This window comes from Cryphonectria parasitica, assembly GCF_011745365.1.
Source record: "Cryphonectria parasitica EP155 unplaced genomic scaffold M406scaffold_2, whole genome shotgun sequence".
Classification (NCBI taxonomy): Eukaryota; Fungi; Ascomycota; class Sordariomycetes; order Diaporthales; family Cryphonectriaceae; genus Cryphonectria; species Cryphonectria parasitica.
The window spans coordinates 1,830,301-1,837,071 of NW_024468910.1; positions in this window are offsets into that span (position 1 = coordinate 1,830,301).

Consider the following 6,771-nt stretch of genomic DNA (forward strand, 5'->3'; position numbering starts at 1 on the left):
ATATCCGGCTCTTCAGCCCTGACTATCTTGACTATGTGCTGATTCCTCATAGTCGTTTCCTGAATATGTTGACTATGTTCATAGTCAACATAGTCACGCTAGTAATCCTATCCCTGGATTACATAATCAGGATTCTGTCAATGTTGCATTGGTTTTTCTGCTGTCCTGTATCCTGCTGTTGGTGTGGTTGGTTTTCGTAACCTGCATGTTGAATGGGTCATAACATCATCTCCCTCCTATCGATCGTTGTTCCTAACGATCTTCTGTAAGTTTCCGAGCATCCCCTGTCGTATGGTCATGCCTTCCTAATCAGGATGTCGAACCAGGTCAATAATTCCCGTGTTGCAAAACCTCGTTCTCATCGTTTACCCACTGCTCCTAAGAGCACGCAGGATCGCGATCTGCTGATCTCAAAGATCCTCAAGAATTTCATCGAGATGCTCTCTTGTTCTTATTGTGAGGATTGCGGACTTGAATTGTGCAAGGTTTCTCCGCTGGATTCTTCTGGTTGCGCCGAGTGCGTCAAGCTTGGGCGGTCGAAGTGTGACGTTCTTGGTCCGATCCCCGAGGAGTTGTCCAATATCGCTGTTCAGCATCGGCGGCTGGAGGATGAGATCGAGGGTTTGGAAGAGAAACTTCTTCGTCTGCGGAAACAGAAGCGTATGTAGTCTGAAAAGATGAAACGTGCTCTGCATCGCGGCATTACTCGTGTGGAGGAGCTGGATCGCGTGGAGGCTGAGGAGGCCGAGGCGGAGCGTCTTCGTGCGGAAGAGGATAGGAGGGCTGCCAAGGCCCTGGTTCCCGAGGGTCCCCTTCTCGAGAATTTCGACATTCTTGCTTCCGACCTCTCCCTGGTGGATTGGAGTCAGGAGCTAGCTGGGCTGGAGCGATCCGGTGGTCAGGCGAGTTCGTCTCGTTCTTGATGTGAGAGTGTGTTCCAAAATTCCTTGATAAGTTCTTTGCTGATATTCGCGGGTTTTTCCCATGAGTTCTCGCTGCTACTGTAGTTCTTCCATTGAACTAAATACTGGTATTCTCTTCCTCTTTTCCTTGCTCTGAGGATTTTATCGACTTGATATTGCTCATCGTCTGATTCGATAGGCTCGTCGTATGCGAGTTTGGCGGTATCCGGGGCTGGTTCCAAGAGTGAGATGTGAAAGACTGGGTGTAGTCTTTTGTATGGGATGGTGAGTTCGTAGTTAACTGGTGAGATTTTTCGCACAATTTTGAAGGGTCCTAGTTTCTTGTGATCGAGCTTGTTGTTGGGTTGTGTGGTTTTGATGTTTTTTCGTCTTAAATAGACTTTATCTCCCTCCTTTAGGATTAGTCCCTCAATCCTTTTGGAGTTAGCTGCGATCGCCATTTGTTCTCTAACCTTTCTAAGCTCTGATTGGAGGTTCTTATGAATGTTCTTTAGCCTGTTGGTTTTCTGAATAGCATCTTCAGCATCTGCGCTGGGAATCGTCTTGTGGTATGCTGTGGGGTTGTATCCATATATCGCGTAGAAGGGTGACACCTTCGTAGTGCTCATGTCTGCGCTGTTATATGCGAATTCTGCAAGTGATAGCCATTATATCCAATCATCCTGTTGCTTATTGATGTAGTGGCATAGATACTGTTCTACAATCTGGTTGATACGTTCTGTCTGTCCGTCTGTCTCTGGGTGAAATGCGGTGGAAAGTTGTTGTTTCGATCCGAGTAACCTGGTAAGTGAGATTCAAAACTTGGATGCAAACTTCCTGTCTCTATCGGATATGATTTCTTGTGGCATGCTGTGCTTGCTTACAATTGTTCGGAGTATCGTGTAGGCGAGTTCCTCTGCAGTGCTGCTTTCCTTATAGAGTAGGAAGTACGCATACTTGCTCAGTCTGCAAACCACTACCAAGATGCTATCAAATTGTACCTTGGTTAAGAGTTCTCGTAAGAGTAGTAACTTGGTAATAAAGTCTAGGCTGATGGAAGACCAAATAGCGCTAGGTACTAGTAAGGGTTAGAGCAGTTCGTAGGGCTTGTATCTGTTTGTCTTGTTCTTGTTGCAACTATTGCATTCCTTTAAGAGGTCCCTGATCCTCTTCTTGAGTTCTGGCGGGTTTCAGTATCTCGAAATCCTGTTGTATATAGCTCTGATTCCTTGGTAGCTGTGTGCTGGTGCTTCGTGCATGTCCTTGATGTATTAGTCTTGTTCTTCTGAGGTTATCTGTTCTGGGTTCTTTCTGTTGTAGCTGATCCTGAGGGTGATGTTTAATTCCCTGTGTGCGTTGGTGAGGTTCCCTTCCTTATCTCTTTCGAAGATGTTCTGAATTTCTTCTTCAATATGATCCCTGTGATCTGGTCTTCTGCTGAGGGCGTCTGCTCTAGCATTTTCTTTTCCCTGGACGTAGATGATCTTGAAGTCAAACTGGGATAGATATTCTGCTCATCTCACCTGTCGTCGATTTAAGATCTTCGTTGTCATGAATGAGGTGAGATTCTTATGATCCGAAAACACTTTGATCGTGTGTTTGGCGCCAATAAGATAGTGTTCCCATTCCTTGAATGCTTCTACTATGGCCATGAGTTCCTTGTCTGGTATCCCGTACCGTAGCTCTAGTCCGTTGAGCTTCTTGAAGAAATTGGCAATCAGGCGTAAGCGTCCCTGATCGTCCCGTTGGTTAAATTCTCCGCCAAGTGCGTAATCCGAGGAGTTCGTTCAAAGTTCATACTCCTTTTCTGGATCGGATTCTTCCAAATTTGGGTCTTTGGCAACTAGCTCTTTGATCTTATTGAAGGCGTAACTTTCCTGATCTGACCAGAGGAATGGTTGTTCCTTCTTGGTGAGGTTTGTGAGGGGTCTGGCAATCTCGCTGTATTTTCCGATAAACTGTTGGTAAAAGTTGGCATATCCGAGGAATGCTCGAACGTCCGTGACATTCTTGGATTCAGGCTATTCCTTGAGTGCCTGGATCTTGTTTTTCTGCATTCGAATGCGTCTTAGTTCAATCGTATATCCGAGGTAGTCAACTTTCTGAACATGAAATTGATACTTCGTAGGCTCGACTAGGAGTTTGGCGTTTTGGAGCATCTGTAGCACTGTTCTGATGTGCTGCTTGTGCGTCTCAAGATTTTTCGAGTAAATGAGGATGTTGTTAAAGTAAACGATGATGAAGATATTGAGGAATTCGCATAGAATGTGATTAATCATTTCCTGGAAAGATGCGGGTGCGTTAGTCAATCCGAAGAGCATGACTAGGTATTCATATTGTTCGTAGCGAGTCCTGAAGGCTGTCTTCTATATATCTCCTTCCTTGATGGGGATGTGGTGATATCCTTCCTTGAGATCGAGAGCTGTGAACCATTGTGCGCCTCATAGTCGGTTTCGTAGTTCCTTGTTGAGGGGTAAGGGGTACCGATTCTTGATGGTAATGTTGTTGAGTTGCCTATAGTCAATGCAAAGTCTGAGTTTGCTGTTCTTCTTGGGTATAAACAGGATGGGGTATCCTGCTAGGGATTGTAATGGTTGTATGTAGCCTTTCTTGATGTTCTCATCGAGATACTCCTTGAGCGCTTGAAGTCTTGCTTCATCAAGTTCATAAATGGGGAAGAACTTCGGTTGAGATCCTTCCTTGAGTGGGATTTTGTGGTTGTATGGGCTGTATTCTGGTAGTCCATGCTCGAACTTTCCTGAGAATAGTTGTTTGAATTCGTAGTACTCTTGTAGTATGCTATCGAATGTTGGTATGGGTCCTTCTTCTGTTTCCGCTATCTGGGTGAACAGGAGGTACTGTTGAGCGTGCTTCTTCTCGCTGATCGCTGGTCTATGGCAGCTCCGGGGGCCTTGGGTAGTCGCTCCGGGCCGGACCGAACGCCTGGGGGTCTGGTGTCGAGATTTCCTTGTGGTTCCACAGTTCACATTCTGAAGCTTTTCTTCGTCGCTCCGGGGCGGACCGTTCTGCTGAGGGTCTCTCTTCCGTTGTCGTGCTAACCTGCTGGCGCTCTGGCACTGGTTGGGTCCGCCTATTACTAGGTTCTTCTCCATGGTTAATCGGGGCACCCGTTGTTCCCGTTTTTCGTTGTCTTCTTCCCGATTCGGAGGTATGTATAGATTCGTTTGAGTTCTCTTGCCTTGAGTAATACTCAGTAACTGAATCTCGTCCTGCGCTGTTGATTGCAACTATCTCTCTGGGTACGGCTTGTTCCCATGAGATCTGGCCAGTAGTTCAATCGATTCGAGGATTGTGCTCTTTGAGCCATGGAAGTCCTACAATCAGTTCATGCTGTGCTGTATCTGTGATATCAAAAGAAACCTTGGTTGTGTGTCCCTGGATCAAGATAGGTAGATGATTAGTCTCCGTGTTGATTATACCTTGGTTGTATGCAACGGGTTGTTCTTCCACAGTGCTGAGAGTGTATGGTTATCCCTTCCATTTCCATTGTAGTTGTGCCTGATTGACGATGCGTGGGGATATGAAGTTTCCCTGAGCGCCACTGTTCAATAGTGCGCTGTATCTGTGTCCAAAGATGTATGCATCGAGCTTGATGTGAGCGTAGTTCGTTTTAGAGGCTTCACATAGGAACTGTCCTGGTTCGATTGTCTGTAGTCCCGTTACAGGCGATCCTGTTCTTTTGGGGTCTCTGAAGGCCGCTTGCCTTTTCCTTGAGCCCGTGTGGCTGCTTCTTGGGCGAGCTTCTTGGCTTGCTTCTGCCCGTATCATTGTTGCCGTTGGTCATCTTTCTATCGATGCCAATTGCGAACCTTGTCATTGATGTGGATGGTGCAGAGTGTTGTCTTGCACTGCTACCATTCCATTTGCTTAGTTACGCAGATCCTGGGGCAATCGTCCGGTAGATCAATATACGCATTATGGTTGTTTCTGCTGAGAACTTGCCGAAATCATAGGTCTGCTTCTTTTGTAGCCTGAATAATTTGTTCGGATTCTCTTGCTGGAAATCATTCGTGATTGATCTTCTCGGAAAAGTGGTTTCTGCAGCTGTGACTAACGCAGGAGATCCATGCCAGTTCCCAGTGCTTGGGGTGTGATATGCTGATCCTTGGATCTTCGTACTGCGTAGCTTCCGTATTGTGGATGGGAACGCTGGTGAAAAGTTCTTTTAAGTCTAGTCCGTATACGATGTGTTCGACGATCGTGTTTTGCTTATTCCATCCAAATCCTCGTGAATGCTATCCTGGCTTCATCGAGGCCTGGCTCTCGCTGTTGGTATCGCTGAGAGTTATCTGTGACAGTTCGTCTGGCTGTCTTTCCGGTAGGTGCTCTTCCTGGCTGGAGAGTCGTTCGTACCAGTGTCCGAGGGGATACCATCCCTTGTCTGTGTCTCGGAACATCGCCTGTGGTGCTGGTGATGGGGAATGCTGGAGAGTGCCGCTACTGAGGGCTTTCTGGAGTGCTTCCTTTGTGGCACTTGAGCAATCCGAGTCGTTGCTGTCTGTTCGTCGTCCCACCGCCAGTTGCTTTTTCCCTTTAGGTGCTTTGGGGAACCATCCTGAGCCTTCCTTCGCCGCGAGGTGTGTTAAGCAGCTATTGTTGTAACAGAAGGTCCAATTAAGAGTTCTGTGGTCGATAGGGTCCGACACTTGCTCCGGTAGGGTGTTATTACTCAGATGATTGGATTCCTGTCGTCGAGCAACATTCACCTGTCGTCCTTTCTGGACTGGTTGCCACTTGCCTTTCCTGGGCTAACGGCAGTTGCGTGAGATATATCCCTGTTTGTTGCAGTTGTAGCAGGTGATATTGCTCCCTTTGCTGTACTATCTGTTAGCAGCGTCGAGCTCCATAGGGCCAGCGTGCATAGTGCCGCTCTGGGCTGTGCTACCGTGTCAACCGCCGTTCTTGTATTGGAGTTTCTTGCCCATATTGGCTGGAAACCTCCAAGTCTGGCTTCCTCCCTTCTTGGACTTCTCCATCCGTTGTTCGTACAGACGGTTGTCGATGCGGATTGCCTGGTTTGAGAACGTCGCGAAGTCCTCCGGCCAATCCTGCTTGGAGATTTCGTCCTTAACTTCGTCCTTGAGTCCCTTGTAGTAGTGCTCCATGAGGTTTTTGTCTTCCCATGGGAGTCGTGCCGAGAGTTGCTTGAACCTGACCGTGTAAGCAGAAGCTGACTTAGTCTGCTTCAGGTCCATGAGTTGCTGAGCTGTGGTACGTTCTTCGTTGGGATCGCCGAAAGTTTCTCTTAGAGCCTTCTCAAAGCCTGCAAAGGAATCGAACATGTCCTTTGTGCCTTGGGTGCGCGCGTCGAGGTCGTCCTGGTGCTCCAGATGATTGCGCAGAGAGGGTTCGTACCAGATGAGAGCATCCTTCTCAAGGCGGGTTCCAGCGAGAATGACTTTTTCGTGTTCGGATGTGAACTGGGTCGCATGGTGTAGGAAGTACGCCTTACAGTGGGTGAGAAACCCATGAAGCGTCTTCTGAGTACCGTCGTACATGGCCGGCTTGTCCATCTTGTACGCTTTCCCGGCGTTATTGGTGATCGTAGAGGTGGGCTGCGCCTGCTGAGCCTGTTGGGCTTGCCGTTCTAGCTGGGCCTGCTGGTTGGCAATGGTGGTGCTCTGGGCCTGCTGCTGGTCGCGCAGTTCCTGGATACGCTGGGTGAGCTGGTACACCTGGTTGACCAGTTCTTCCTGAGTAGGGGCGCGTGAGGACGAAGGGGATCCTTGAGGAGCCATCGTGTTCCGTATTGCTCAAGGGGATAACACTGGACCGTTCTTGAACAAGAGTCGTCAAAATGTAATGAGCACTGCAGTAATCCGAGGATTCCTAAGTACCGATGGGGTTT